This window comes from Callithrix jacchus, chromosome 1 (genome assembly GCF_049354715.1).
Source record: "Callithrix jacchus isolate 240 chromosome 1, calJac240_pri, whole genome shotgun sequence".
Lineage (NCBI taxonomy): Eukaryota > Metazoa > Chordata > Mammalia > Primates > Cebidae > Callithrix > Callithrix jacchus.
In genome coordinates, this window is record NC_133502.1 from 45,428,228 (window position 1) to 45,442,799 (window position 14,572).

The 14,572-nt window shown below is 33.7% G+C and overlaps 1 protein-coding gene across 1 annotated transcript in view; it reads left to right on the forward strand.

The window, feature by feature from the left end:
* KLHL1 (kelch like family member 1) overlaps positions 1 to 14,572 on the forward strand; it is a 436,959-nt gene that overhangs the window by 184,050 nt on the left and 238,337 nt on the right. The gene's annotated exons all lie outside the window — the stretch shown is intronic.

Consider the following 14,572-nt stretch of genomic DNA (forward strand, 5'->3'; position numbering starts at 1 on the left):
GAAGTAGAATATGGAGAAAAGAAAACAAAATTAAGCCATTTACATAACCACCTAGTTATGGCTTTCATCTTAGTTTTATTTCTAAGTATCTATGGTGTATGAGGCTTTCAGAGTCAAATAAAAAAATACCGCAAAAGACATTCAAATTCAAATTACAACACCTATGGTATAATTTGCACAATAAGTAAATGTCTTAAAACTCTTTTTGTATTCATAGAAATGACATACCAATTAGTTTTTCTTCTCAGTCACCAAGTCAAAAAGGTAAGCATAATCAGTTATATTATAGACTAAAAGCAAACATTTTCCTCACCATGGACATGGGTGTTGTGTTATTAAACTCTGAGAGAAATGTTTCATTTGAATATTCAGAATATGTTAAATATTTGTATAACACTGTATAAGCTACTTTACACATCTTCACTATTTAGCCAAAAGTGGATATAATAATGAATTACAGAACTGTTGCTTCTGTTGACTGGTTCAAGTTCAAGTTACTTTGTTCAGGAGCACAGGTCTCTAATAATTTCATGCCTTTTGCAATGGAATATTTAAATCTGAAAGTTAAACTCACTGGGTTCAAGGTATAATTAATTTAAATGGAATTGAATTTTCTATGCTGAACTCTAGAGTCTGTGTTCTACAGAAAGGTATCCTAAATTAAAATAAGGACCAAAGAACATATCTGTGATAAGCCTTGTGCATAAATCAACAAATTATGTTACTTAAGTAAAGATTTAAATAACTTATACGACCATGAGTTAATCTTTTTTTTTTCCACTGTTCTTACAACCAAAATTTTCTCCAGTGTTGCATGACATGCTATTTTAGGTTAAACTCCAAAGAAAGTAGTGAGAGTGGAAAAAATCTGTGGCATTGATTAGGGACAGAGTTACAAACCATGTGAAATTGAAGATAAGATATGTACTCTTTTGTTACAGTTGAGGGAGCTTAACACCTGTGTATCGGTGTGAGTCAAGAGAATGTTGCTTTTACTCTGGAAACAATTTCTTGTTCTCTTCAAATGATGGATATGTAATTAGAGTAGTTTTAAAGCAATTTAAGTAAATTTGAGTAATTTAAGTAAATGCGTTTAATTCTTACCTGTCATGCAGTGGACTTTAACAGAAATAAGGTGGACAGATAGAAGTAAAACAAATAATAGCTTGTATTGTCACAGCTACTTTCAAACTGCTTTTTCCATAGATTTTTCCGACTTTTCTAACAGTTTCCCTTGAACTCTGAGATGTATTTAGTTCTCAAAAAACATAAGCCTTGGTGCATATATATATATATTTAACTCAGTTTTGGGGGTACACGTGCAGATCTTGCAGGATTGTTACATAGATATACAACTGCCATGGTAGTTTGTTGCCTCCATACTCCCACCCCCTACATTAGGTATTTCTTCCAATGTTAACTCAACACAATCTCCCCACCCCCAGCTATCCCTCCCCTAGCCCCCAAACCCCCAAAAGACCCCATTATGTGATGTTCCTCTCCCTGTGTCCACCCACATATGAGTGAGAACATGCAGTGTTTGGTTTCTGTTCTTGTGTCAGTTTGCTGAGAATGATGGTTTTCAGATTCAGCCATGTCCCTGCAAAGGACATGAACTCATTTTTATTTATAGCTGCATAGTATTCCATGGTGTATATGTACCATATTTTCTTCATTCAATCTATTATTGATGAGCATTTGGGTTGGTTCCAGGTCTTTGCTATTGTAAACAGTTCTCAATGAACATACTTGTGCATGTGTTTTTATAATAGAACGATTTATAATCCTTTGGGTTTATACCCAGTAATGTGATTGCTCGATCGAATAGTATTTCTATTTCCAGATCTTTGAGGAACTGCCACATTGTCTTCCACAATGGTTGAACTAAGTTACACTCCCACCAGCAGTGTAAAAGCATTCCTATTTCTCTACATTCTCTCCAGCATCTGTTGCCCCCAGACTTTTTAATAATCTCCATTCTAACTGGCATGAGGTAGTATCTCAATATGATTTTGATTTGCATTTCTCTAAAGACCAGTGATGATGAGCATTTTTTCATGTTTGTTGGCCACATAAATATCTTCTTTTGAAAAGTTTCTGTTCATATCCTTGCCCACTTCTGGTTTGGTTTGTTTCTTTTGTTCTTTTAAGTCTGTTTTAGTTCTTTGTGAATTCTGGGTATTAGTCCATTGTCAGATGGGTAGCTTGCAAAATTTTTCCCATTCTGTTTGTGCTCATTCATGCTAATGATTGTTTCTTTTGCTGTGCAGAAACTCTTAAGTTTAATTACATCCCATTTGTCTATTTTAGCTTTTATTGCCATTGCTTTTGGTGTTTTAATTATGAAGTCCTTGCTATTGCCTATGTCCTGCATAATATTGCCTAGGTTTTCTTCCAGAGTTTTTATGGTGATAGGTCTTATTTTTAAATCTTTAATCCATCTGGAGTTAATTTTACTGTAAGGTGTAAGAAAGAGGTTCAGTTTCAGCTTCTTGCACATGGCTAGCCAGTTTTCCCAACACCATTTATTAAACAGGGAATCCTTCCCCCATTGCTTGTTTTTGTCAGGTTTGTTAAAGATCAGATGATTGTAGATGTGTGGCATGCCTCTGAGGTGTCTGTTCTGTTCCATTGGTCTGCATCTCTGCTTTGGTACCAGTACCATGCTGTTTTGATTATTGTAGCCTTGTAGTATAATTTGAAGTCAGGTAGTGTGATACCTCCAGCTTTTTTTTTTTTCTTTTCTTTGATTAGGATTGTCTTGGCTATGTGGGCTCTTTTTTTAGTTCCATGTGACGTTTACGGTGGTTTTTCCCAGTTCTGTGAAGAAGAGCAATGGTAGCAGCTTGATGGGGATAGCACTGAATGTATAAATTACTTTGTGCAATATGGCCATTTTCATGATACTGATTCTTTCCAACTGTGAGCATGGGATATTTTTCCATCTGTTTTTGTCCTCTCTTATTTTCCTGAGCAGTGGTTTGTAATTCTTCTTTAATTGGTCCTTCGCATCATTTGTTACTTGTATTCCTAGTTGTTTTATTCTCTTTGTAGCAATTGTAAACAGGAGTTCACTCATGAGTTGGCTCACTGTTTGTCTATTATTAGTGTATAGGAATGCTTGCAATTTTTGTGCATTGATCTTGTATCCTGAGACTGCTGAAGTTAGTTATCTTCTTAAGATTTTGGGCTGAAATGATGGGGGCTTCTAAATATACAATCATGTCATCTGCAAATAGACACAATTTGACCTCCTCTTTTCCTATTGAATGCCCTTTATTTCTTTTTCTTGCCTGATTGCTCTGGCTAAAATTTCCAATACTATGGCGAATAGGAATGATGAAGGAGGGTACCTTTGTCTAGTGCTAGTTTTCAAAGGGAATTCTTCCTGTTTTTGCCCATTCAGTTTGATATTGGCTGTGGGTTTGTTGTAAACAGCTTTTGTTATTTCAAGATACATTCCATCAATACCTAGTTTATTGAGAGTTTTTAACATAAAGTGCTATTGAATTTTGTCAAAGGTCTTCTCTGCATATATTGAGATAATCATATAGAATTTGTCTTTGCTTCTGTTTTTGTGATAAATTACATTTATAGATGTGCATAAGTTGAACCAGCCTTGAATCTCAGGGATGAAGCTAACTTGATCATGATGGATAAGCTTTTTGAGGTGCTGTTGCATTCAGTTTGCCAGTATTTTATTGAAGATTTTTGCATCTATGTTCATCATGGATATTGGCCTGTAATTTTCTTTTTTAGTTGTTTCTCTTCCTGGTTTTGGTGTCAGGATGATGTTGGTCTCATAAGATAAGTTAAGAAGGATTTCCTCTTTTTTTTATTGTTTGGAATAGTTTCAGAAGAATGATATCAGCCACAGTGCAATCAAATAAGAACTCAGGATTAAGAAACTCACTCTAAACTGCACAACTACATGGAAACTGACCAACCTTCTCTTGAATGACTACTTGGTAAATAATATAATACAGGCATAAATAAAGATGTTCTTTAGAACTAGTGAGAAAGAAGACACAATGTACCATAATCCCTGGGACACTTTTAAAGCAGTGTCTAGAGAAAAATTTATAGCACTAAATGCCCACATTAGAAGTGTGGAAAGATCTAAAATTGACACACTATCATCACAATTAAAAAAAACTATAGTAGCAAGATCAAGCAAATTCAAAAGCTAGTGAAAGATGAGAAATAACTAAGATCAGAGCAGATCTGAAAGAATAGAGACCCCAAAAAACCCTTCAAAAATCAATAAATTCAGAAGCTGGCTTTTTGAAATGATAAACAAAATAGATAGATCACGAGCCAGACTAATACAAAAGAAAAGAGATAAGAATCAAATGGATGCACTAAAAATGATAAAGGGGATATCACTACTGATTTCATAGAAATACAAAGTACCAAGAGGATACTACAAACACCTCTGTTCACATAAACCAGTAAATCTATATGAAATGGATAAATTCCTGGACACTTACTAGGAAGAAATTGAATCCCTGAATAGACCAATAACAAGCTCTGAAGTTGAGGCAGTAATTAATAGCCTACCAACCAAAAAAAGTCCTGGTCCAGACGGCTTCACAGTCAAATTTTACCAGATGGACAAAGTCATCCCTTTCTTGTGGCTGGAAGGCATATATGACATGGTTTATAGATTAATTAATTTTAGTATTATAGAATTTCATGGGTAGAGCTTATATGCTGTTTTCTAAAATCAGTTTGCTATAGGATTTCAAAGACAACTAGGATTTTCTTTCTGGCAAGAGATAGAGGAGGTCAGAGGACCAAGAAAGTGGAACAAATTGGCAATAGGGAACAATTCAATGGCAGCAAAATTATCAATTGCAGTAAAATGTAAATTAATTTATGAACTATTAAAAATATTTGTCAGTTGCCTAAATCAAAATCCCTTTAATTCTTCCTTTATTGAAACATTTATTCAAAATATTTTATGAAATTACTGATATAAATAATTGCATACACTAATAAATGATAGAGAATAGACAAATTTCCCAAATAGAAGAATTCAAAATTATTTATGCCAGTTATTCCACCCTCATGGAGATAGAGTATAATGCCCCACTCTGTAAGTGTGGACTGTGCATAGAGGCTTTCTTCTACAGAGTACAGTGTGTAAAGGTAATGAAGAGTAACATTACAGTGGAGAAACCTGACATAGACTACCTCTGCAAGTGATCAAGATGACTATCACCAGTGATAAGTAATGCTGATAATGTTTCTTTAATAACATGTGATGAGACAGAAACTTTATTCATAATCCCAGTCTAATCAGCAAAATATCAATTGAAGAACATTTCATGACATATTAAATTAGTACTCCTCAAAACTGTCAAAGTCATCAAAATAAAAAAAAAAAAGAGAAGTCTGAAAACTGTCACAGCCAAGAGTTGCCTAAGGAGACAGAATGAGTAAATAAAATGTACTATCCTCAATGGGATCCTGGAACAGACAAAGGACATTAGGTAAGAAAAGAAAGAACAATCTAAGGTATGTGAAAGCAGTACAAGTTTTACTTAATAATAATGTAACAATATTTGTTCATTAATATAACATGAATGTAAGTGTTAATAATGCATGAAAGCAGGTATATATTATATGGAAAATCACTGTACTATCTTTACAATTTTCTGTAAATCTAGAAGAATTTTCACATAAAACGATATTTTTTAAATCCCTATGAGTTACAAAAATATCAGTTTTGAAGTTTGAATTTCTAGAGTGACATTGACCTTGTTTTCTCTTTTTTCATTTAAGAGAATGGTGATAGAATTTAATTTATTTTTGAATTTTATAGGCAGTTTTTGCTCTTGTCTGGAAGAATGAACATTTCTAAAACAATACCTTTGGAAATATACATTTTCAATATAACAGATTTTGTATCTGAAATATGGATACTCTGTGCATTTTTTAATAGGGGACAATGTTTCTAGTAAGAAATAGAACCACCTAGATACATATTCTTCTATAAAGTTCACTTCTTCCTTCCTGTTCTATTTTACATATTTTTATGTCAGTGCAGTATAAATTCAAATATATCACCTTATAGAAAATCCGAGTTTAAATCTACTCAAACGTATTTGGAAGATTTGGTGGCTTTAGCATTTACTTAAGATGTAATTGCAGATAAATGTAGCCCGGCCTATTGGTACCCCGTTCCAAAACTATTCCCAGTTGAATCAGAGGAGGGTAACTCCAGTTTTATAAGCAGTTTATAGGATCAAAAGTAATGTTTGTATTTTACCCCTTTCCTAATGATTGAGTTAGGCATGATTATGTGGCACAAGTTTTGCCAAGGCAGCATGGAGAAAACTTTTCTGGGGATTGGTTGGTAAAGGTTTCTTTATTGAGGTAAAAGATATATACATAAAGAAATAGTTCCTCTTCTGCTACATGTTTTTCTGTCTGAATCTGAAACCTGGAACTATGGCAAATATGAGAGAAATTGAGGAAGTCACTTGGGGAGATACCTGTTTTCTGATGATGTGTTGACCCTCTCAATTATTTAGGTCTGGAGATAAAGTTCCTCTGGAGTTGCTAAGAGAGATTAAAAACATTTCAGTTTATTTGAAAACAATCTCTCACCACTCCTATTCAATATAGTTCTGGAAGTTCTAGCCAGAGCAATCAGGCAAGAAAAAGAAATAAAGGGTATTCAAATAGGAAAGGTGGAAGCCAAATTGTCTCTATTTGCAGACGACATGATAGTATACCTAGAAGACCCCATTGCCTCAGCCCAAAAACTCCTGAAACTGATAAACAACTTCAGCAAAGTCTCAGGATATAAAATCAATGTGCAAAAATCACAAGCATTCGTCTACACCAATAACAGACTTAAAGAAAGCCAAATCAAGAGCGAACTGCCATTCGCAATTGCTACAAAAAGAATAAAATACCTTGGAATACAACTCACAAGGAACGTAAGGGACTTCTTCAAGGAGAACTACAAACCACTGCTCAACGAAATCAGAGAGGACACAAACAGATGGAAAAACATTCCATGTTCATGGTTAGGAAGAATTAATGTCGTGAAAATGGCTATACTGCCCAAAGTAATTTACAGAATCAATGCTATCCCCATCAAGCTACCATTGACTTTCTTCACAGAACTGGAAAAAACCACCATGAACTTCATATGGAACCAAAAGAGAGCCCGCATAGCCAAGTCAATTCTAAGCAAAAAGAACACAGCGGGGGGCATCACACTACCGGATTTCAAACTATACTACAAGGCTACAGTAATCAAAACAGCATGGTACTGGTACCAAAACAGAGATATAGACCAATGGAACAGAACAGAGGCACCGGAGGCAACACAACATACATACAACTATACAATCTTTGATAAACCTGACAAAAACAAGCAATGGGGCAAGGATTCCATGTTTAACAAATGGTGTTGGGAAAACTGGCTAGCCATGTGCAGAAAGCAGAAACTGGACCCCTTCCTGACACCTTACACTAAAATTAACTCCAGATGGATTAAAGACTTAAACATAAGACCTGGCACCATAAAAACCCTAGAAGGAAATCTAGGCAAAACTATCCAGGACATAGGAGTAGGCAAGGACTTCATGAACAAAACACCAAAAGCATTGGCAACAAAAGCCAAAATAGACAAATGGGACCTAATCAAACTCCACAGCTTCTGCACGGCAAAAGAAACAGTCACTAGAGTGGATCGGCAACCAACAGAATGGGAAAAAATTTTCGCAGTCTACCCATCTGACAAAGGGCTGATATCCAGAATTTACAAAGAACTCAAGCAGATTTACAGGAAAAAAACAAACAAGCCCATTCAAAAGTGGGCAAAGGATATGAACAGATACTTTACGAAAGAAGACATATATGAGGACAACAATCATATGAAAAAATGCTCATCGTCACTGGTCATCAGAGAGATGCAAATCAAAACCACATTGAGATACCATCTCACGCCAGTTAGAATGGCGATCATTAAAAAATCTGGAGACAACAGATGCTGGAGAGGATGTGGAGAAAAAGGAACACTTTTACACTGTTGGTGGGAGTGTAAATTAGTTCAACCATTGTGGAAGACAGTGTGGCGATTCCTCAAGGCCTTAGAAATAGAAATTCCATTTGACCCAGCAATCCCATTACTGGGTATATATCCAAAAGACTATAAATCGTTCTACTATAAGGACACATGTACACGAATGTTCACTGCAGCACTGTTTACAATAGCAAAGACCTGGAATCAACCCAAATGCCCATTGATAATAGACTGGATTGGGAAAATGTGGCACATATACACCATGGAATATTATGCAGCAATCAGAAATGATGAGTTCGTGTCGTTTGTAGGGACATGGATGAATCTGGAGAACATCATCCTCAGCAAACTGACACAAGAACAGAAAATGAAACACCGCATATTCTCACTCATAGGTGGGTGATGAAAAATGAGAACACATGGACACAGAAAGGGGAGTACTAAACACTGGGGTCTATTGGGGGGAAAAGGGGAGTGCCAGAGGGAGGAGGAGGTGGGGAGGGATAGCCTGGGGAGAAATGCCAAATGTGGATGAAGGGGAGAAGAAAAGCAAAGCACACTGCCATGTGTGTACCTACGCAACTGTCTTGCATGCTCTGCTCATGTACCCCAAAACCTATAATCCAATAAAAAAATTAAAAAAAAAAAAAAAAAAGAAAACAATCTCTAAAATTGGTTGTCAATAAAAACATAGACTTCTTAAGTATCTAAAGTTTAATATGGCTATCATGTACTTTTAAGCCAGTTTTCTATGATACCTGTGTAAAAACGTGTAGGTTTTTCCTTTTAATAAGCTTATTTGTGTATGTTATGCTTTCAAATCAACTATGAATGAAAATAGAGAATTATTTTTCTTTCCATTAGTAGTGTTCATGTTTTTTTTTTAAGTTAACTTTTAAGCAAAATGCTTGGCAAGTTTTTGCGTTTTTACATCTAAGTCTGCCCTAGCCATTGCCAGGTTATAGATATAAAGAAATATAGCATGCAGGAGGTAGCTTAGTTTGTGTGCATTGAAGCTTGACACTGGCTAATATTCCATTTGTGCCTTCTGGCTTTAACAAATAGATTCTTCCATTGGATATATTCCAAGTTGTAGAAAATAGAGCATTTTAAGTCTTTGAGATAAACCATGGTTATAATGCTTAACCTCCAAAGCTAGCAATAAATAAAAATTATTCTACATATATCTTATGAAAATTCATGTGTTTTCTTTTTTGAGAAATAATTGAGAGATATTCTACTAAGATTCTGACTGAATTATTGTGAAGTGTATTATTATCCAAGGTTGGAATTTAGATTGGATAAATTTGTTTCAAGAAAATATTATAAAAACCCTGTAAGTTATTACATTGACATACTGCCTCTGAATTTTTTTTCAAGTGTTGATCCAGGAAGGTAAAAATACACACACACACACACACACACACACACACACACACACACACATCATTTTGTATGGCAGGCTTAAATTTTTAAGATTATATTAAGAATATATTTTTCATATAATAGGTTGGTGCAGAAGTACTTGCAGTTTTCCCATTGAAAGTAATGGCGAAAACCAGAATTACTTTTGCACCAACCTAATAATAGCATATGTGACTTGTCATGACTATAATCATGTTTTATATATTGCAAACATTCAGAAAAAATATTGGCCAGGCATAGTAGCTCATGCCTGTAAATCCCAACATTGGGAGGCCAAAGCAAAAGGATGGCTTTGGGCCAGGAGTTCTAGATAGCCTGGGCAACATAGCAACACCTCATTGCTACAAAATTAAATATAAATAGCCAAACGTAGTGGGGCATGCCTGTACTACCACCTACTTAAAAGGCCAAGGCAAGAGGATCACTGGAGTCCAGGAGTTCAAGGATGCAGTGAGCTATGAGCATGCCACCACCCTTTAGCCTGGATGGCAGAATAAGACCTTGTTTCAAAAAGAAAAGAAAAGGAAAGCAAAGTCGAAAAAATTATCACACAATCTTCAATCTAAATGATAATGTTGTATATTTGTTTGATTTTTGTTTGCATTTAAGCATTCAGATGTTTCTACTTGTCAACTCAAATTATTTATTAAATATATTTTGAAAATACAGTTGAGTATTCCTTTTAAAAGTTTTATTGATGAATAATTGAGATATAGTCAACTGCACATATACGAAGTGTATAATTTGATAAGTTTGGCATATGTATATATTCACCACAAAGTAATGAATATATATCAATAATCATCAAATGTTTTCTCATGTCCTTTTGCAATCTATCTTGTTGTTCTGACTTGTCCCCACCTAGTACATAGCATCAGAGATCTGATTTCTTACACACCAGATTTCTTTGAATATAAAATATTTTTAAGGTTAATCATAGAGTTTGTATTGATTTTTCTGTCTGTTTCTTTCACTCAGCCTAATTATCTTATGCTCAGCATAATTAACCATGATATTGCATAACAATAGTTATTTTATTTTTATTATGAAAAATTCCATTGAATAAACATACTCTAGTTTTGTTTATCCATTTACCTGTTGATTAATATTTTAGTTCTTTCCAGTTCTTGGCCATTGCAAAGTAAATTTTCTATACACATTCATGTACAAGACTTTGTATTCATATATTATTCCTTTACTCTTGAGCAAACACCTATGAGCAGAATGGCTGAGTCACAGGAGAGATAAAACTGCAAAATTATTTTATAAAGTAGTTGGACCATTCCACATTTCTACAAAGCAGATCTAGTAGAGGTGTTGTGGTATGTTATTGTGTTTGTAATGTGCATTTTCTGAAGCACATATAATATAGAGCATTTTTCATTCATTTCTTTTGTGAGATATCTGTATACATCATTTGTCCAATTTTTTAACAACTTTTTTGAAAGTTCTTTAGATATTCTGGATATAATATTTTATCAGATATAATTTGCAAACTTTTTTCCTGGTTGTGGTTTATTTTTTTGTTTCTTTGATATCTAACGGTGGCCTTTTTTTTCTTTTAAATAGAGGCAGGGTGTTATTCTGTCACCCAGGCCAACGTGCAGTGGCATGACCATAGTTCAACCTTGCAGGGAATTTTGTAAAGTCCAGTTTCTCAGTTTGTTCTTTGAAGAATTATGCTTTTGATATTTTATTGAAGAAATTTTTAATTAACAAGGCTACAGAGATATTCTCCTGTGTTTGCTTACAGAAGCTTTATAACTTAATGTTTAAATTTAGATTCATGATTCATTTTGAGTAAATTTTGTGTGTCATATGGAGTATGCATCAAATACAAGTTTTTGTACAAAGATATATGACTCATTCAAAGACTCTTTCTTCAAATTAATTACATTTGTGCCTTTGCATAAACTTTGTAATCAGTCTTAAAATTACATAGTACCGTTATTCCCACTTTGCTATTTTTCAAAATTGTTTGGACTATTGTAGATCTGTTGCATTTGCCTATGAATTTTAGAATCAGTTTTGCAGTTTTCACAAAAAGTCAGCTGGGATTTGAAATGTGATTGTAGTACATCTATAGATTAATTTGGAGTAAAATGAAATCTTAACAATACTGATCTTTGAGCTTGTGAGCATGGCATACCTCTACATTCCCCTACCACGTCAAGACTTCTTTTTAGAATGCTATTCCAAAACTAACTCCCTGTTCAGTAAAGCATTTGGATAATTCACAAGTCTCAGCATATTGTTGTACCAATGGCTATGACCTATTGTGGCAAAATGATACATGGCCCAATCAGAAAAGGGAAATGGCCCATCGGGTAAAGTCCAAAGGAAACCAGGTACCAAATTCCAAGGGTTCCCTTCCAGTGGAGTCCCATGGAACACGCTTAATTTTACCGTCAGTGAGTTTTGATAAAGTGTGTAAAATGTTGCCAACCAAGGAAGCTCACTAGGGATTCAGTGCCTGGAGTTTTTATTAGGTGCGGATCACATAGCAAGCTTCTGTCTAACACAGAACAAAATTTCAGACTCGCAGAAGGGAAAAATGTGTTCAGCATGTACCATGTTGTGTATATAGTTTAGGCAGAGTGAGTCAATTTTATCAGTTAATGATGAGACTCCTCTTAAAATCTAAGTTCTCAAATACTAGCTGGGGCAAACCCTGAAAGCAGGTCTTTCAGAGCATAATAGTTCAGGCCTGCTCTGTTCATTCTTTTATGCATAAATTCTATTGACACAAATAGTTAGATTACAGAAAGTCACTCTCCCAATGTTCTAAAATCACAGTAAAATGAAATCTATAAAAACCGTGCCATCAGCATGTAGCCCCTTTATCTGATTTTCTCACAAGATCTGTGCTAAGAAACACAGCCATCTTCTTGACAACTTTACTGAGCAATTTAATTAAATTCCTCTGAGGTTTTAAATCATAACAAATGTTAAAGATGTATATAAACAAAAAATTGTTCTAATCAGTTTTAAATTAATGACAATGTATTCCTATTATTTTCCCTATTTTAACTTTATTTTTATAACAATAGATACATATTTCAAAAAGAAACTAAAATTGATATACAAATGTAGGTTTCTGTAACCTACAACACTCTTTTTCTCATGCTTGTTATAGTATTCCATAAACCTTAAAATATATATCAATAGTTAGTAATGATATAGTCTTAAAAATGTTCAAATCCCTATGAATACCTCAACTTCAAATGAGGATCTTGACAATATTATTGTATGATAATGTTTTTGATAATGTAAAATATAAACACCTCAAATAATTTTATTGCAATAAATATCTCCTCTGATGAAGTGACTTATGATCCTCAACCTTATACTATTTGATAATATCTGGACAGCAAGGTTTTTGTATGTTAATATTAAAATTTTGGCCAGATGGTCTCAATCTCCTGATCTTGTGATCTGCCAGCCTCAGCCTTCCTAAGTACTGTAATTACAGGTGTGAACCACTGTGTCCAGCCAAAATTTTAGAATTTTCTGTAACTTTTAATTTTTATTATTAGTGTTGTGTTTTTTATATCAAACCTAGAATTTACATATCTAATTCAAGTGGAAATTAATACATAATAAAATATTTTCATATTACTCTAATCACTTTATTTTCCCACCTTTTGTCTCCAGTGTATCTGCTCTTCTTTTTCCTTCATCAACTCACTTTTACACTTTTAGGCATGCTTTAGATTTCTTTACTGTCTTACTTTCAGTAAAAGTCATAAATAAAATATAGTAGTATTTTCTATCTATCGTATTTGAAAGCAAAGGTATCTATCACCTAACAAATTATTCGTTAGTTATAAAAAAAATTAAATGAAGAAATCCTTCGGATACTGCCTGAATTATGGTCTGACACTTAATGCCACCATAAATGGGACACACTGACATCATGAGCCTCTTGATCATGATGGAGCACCTGTATAGTGTCCTTGCAAAGAAAGAAAGAAGAAAAAAAATTCACCATAATCTCATAAATGGGAAATACCATAAGTCCAAAATGAAGAATTCTACAAAACAACTTGTATGGATTCTTCACCAACAAAAATATTGTAGATGAAAAAATAGTTCTAGATAAATAGTTCTAGATAAACGGAGACTAAAGGAACACCACCAGTAAATGTATAATCCTTGATGAGATCCTGAAATAAAAAAAAATTTCTAAAAGCTATAAAGAAAACTATTTGAACATTTGGGAAAGTATATGTCAAAGCAAATGTATCAATTTCATGTATAATAATTATATTGTCACTCTGTTAAAGAATACCCTTGTTCTTAGATGATACATGCTGAAGCATTAGTGGGTTAGATGTGATGGCTAAAAGTAGCTCTCAAGTAATTTTGCAACTACAACATAAATACACACATACATATACATATGGCAAAATGTTAACACTGGGTGAAGCCAGAGGTTATATGAGAGGTATATGCATAGGTTTTGCAAATTATTATAGGTTTAAAAAATTTCACAATACAAAATTTGGTATGGAAAAAATAATTAAAATGCATAAAAGATTTTCTTAATAAATATTCTGTCCTTGAAGATAAAGTTTGGAAAGTAGAAAACTGTTTTATTATTTCCTAAAACTATTCATGATGAAAAGGAGAAATCTAAGAAAAAATGATAGCAACATCACAAAGTTAAAAAATTTGCAAAAACTGGTAATAATATAGTTTTAAATTTCAATTAGAGAACAGCATAACTGATGATAATTAAATAAAATCACATTTTTTCTAAAGCCTTATTTTCAAAATTTAAATTTAGTACAAACTGCCTCCCAAGTTGACAAACTAATATATTCCTTAGATGTAGGCACTAATGGCTGCCATTGATTATGAGAAGCAGCAATGTATACTTTCTCAGACTATATACACGTGAAAATAAGTGATTCAAACTTTAGTCAAATAAAGAAGACTCAGAAAAAATGAATAAAACAGGATATTATTCTCTCAGTTTTAAAAGTTTTTAAATTTTCCTTTTAGAGTAGTTTCAGAGATTGGCACCAACTCTTCTTTGAATGTTGATAGAATTGAGCTGTGAATCGCTGTGGTCCTGGAATTTTAGGGGCAGTTTAATTT